Source organism: Tigriopus californicus, chromosome 4 (assembly GCF_007210705.1).
Source record: "Tigriopus californicus strain San Diego chromosome 4, Tcal_SD_v2.1, whole genome shotgun sequence".
Classification (NCBI taxonomy): domain Eukaryota; kingdom Metazoa; phylum Arthropoda; class Copepoda; order Harpacticoida; family Harpacticidae; genus Tigriopus; species Tigriopus californicus.
The window spans coordinates 7578648-7580307 of NC_081443.1; the positions used below are offsets into that span (position 1 = coordinate 7578648).

General features: G+C 44.1%; 1 protein-coding gene across 1 annotated transcript in view; it reads right to left on the reverse strand.

Annotated features, from left to right (window-relative positions):
- The window catches only part of LOC131879254 (uncharacterized), a 10079-nt gene extending 9015 nt beyond the window's left edge, over window positions 1-1064 (reverse strand). The window contains exon 1 of the mRNA XM_059225524.1: window positions 753-1064. The gene's annotated coding sequence lies outside the window, so the exon portion shown is untranslated. The remainder of the gene's footprint in view (window positions 1-752) is intronic.
- Window positions 1065-1660: the final 596 nt, after the last annotated feature.

A 1660-nucleotide genomic window follows, 5' to 3' on the forward strand; every position in this document is an offset into this window, starting at 1 on the left:
TCTACGATTTATTTGGGAAATGCCATCAAGAATGGAAAAAGAGAGGATAAAGGGATTTCTTTTATGAGTCAGTTTGAGGGCTTGATCATCTTCATTATCTTGTTCGGAAGGAACTGAAAAGTGACGGATGAGAGGGGGAGGACGTTGATCCTTGTATCCTATGCGCATGTGGAATACTCATGATTAGCTTTGGAACTGCCACCTGATGAAAGCATATAGTCAAATAAATGCCAGCGTCAGAAAATGACAGTTCATATCGGAAGTAAGTGAGAAGAATTTCGGAATGTTTGACAAGGGACAACGCTCACATCCCTGTCATTGGCGAATTGTCTTCCCTTGAATAATAGAGGCATCTAGGCATTTCTTTTCTTTATCTCCAGTCGTGTCTATGATTGAGATGTTGGTGCTTGATAAAAGGATGAAAAAAAAACCAACGAAGTCCACAGCTTATCGTCTATGTACATGATTCGCTTTTTAGTAGCTTCTTCGGAGACCAAGATGAATGAGATGGGAGGCAAATGCCAGGGATCAAAAGATGGGATTCCAATAAAGAAAAGGGTTCAAGGCGGTTCATTGCGTGACGACAAAAACACAACACATCACCTATCTATCCATGGGGTGAATGGCTTGGCAATGACATTGAATGGTTATGATTATGTTGAAAACCCCAACGACCTACCTACTATGTACGAGCCATCTCAGATGGTATTTCGTGACAAATTCAGACATGACTATCAAAATGGCAAACTTACCGCAATAAAGGCAAATGGCACTGGCGTTCGATTTTCTGGTGAATCCTGGATGAGGTATTGACTGAAGCAAGTCTGGCTCTGAACACATTAGAAAGGTGATTGCATGCTTTGATCCAAGAGAAACTTGATCACTCTGTCAAAAGAAGATCCGTCTTTAGATCTGTGCTTCACCTGCTCCTTGTCTTTCATTCATCGTTTCCTTGAATCCATCACAAGTAAGCAATTGTTTGGCTTTCAGACACTTCACAGGAGGATCTAACTATCTGTCATTCATTCTCACTGCTCGTCACTCAACTAACTTAAAAAAGCGCTCAATGAGGAAGACCACAGAGTAGTGCAGAATTGGCAGGGAAAAATCTCCCTTGGCTCGCGAGCGTTCCTCGCGGACTCGTCTTTTCCCCAGAGTTCCTCCAAGAGAATCTTGCGGGATCACTCGCGAGGAGTCCGCTTCAAGAAGAAGAACAACAACAACAACAACATCTTGTACTACTGCTATAGCACTGCTCACGCTCGTAGCTCACTCATCTGCTCATAGATATTCCTCGTGACATGGCCGCCCTCGCTTGTAATGGGGGGTGCATTAAACGGGGTAAGAGAGCCTGGAGATGGACACCAGATAACGTATTGAGAAGGTATGAGAAACAGTAGGGTAGATGCCAGAGTATGACGGAGTAATTAGCCTGAAGCATCTCCACCGGTTTATCAGTCAATCTCGAGAAGTGGAACCCAATCACTGACTACTATACCGCTTCTCCTGGTGTACCTACGTACAACACCACCTGCCATGGATGGTCAGCAGGAGTAACACCTTCCTGGCCAAGTGTTTTGTTCACTTTGCCTCCAAAAGCCATCTTCTCGCCTTTCGATTCACCGACAAAGCATGCATGAAATGCAAGTAAGGATGGCTA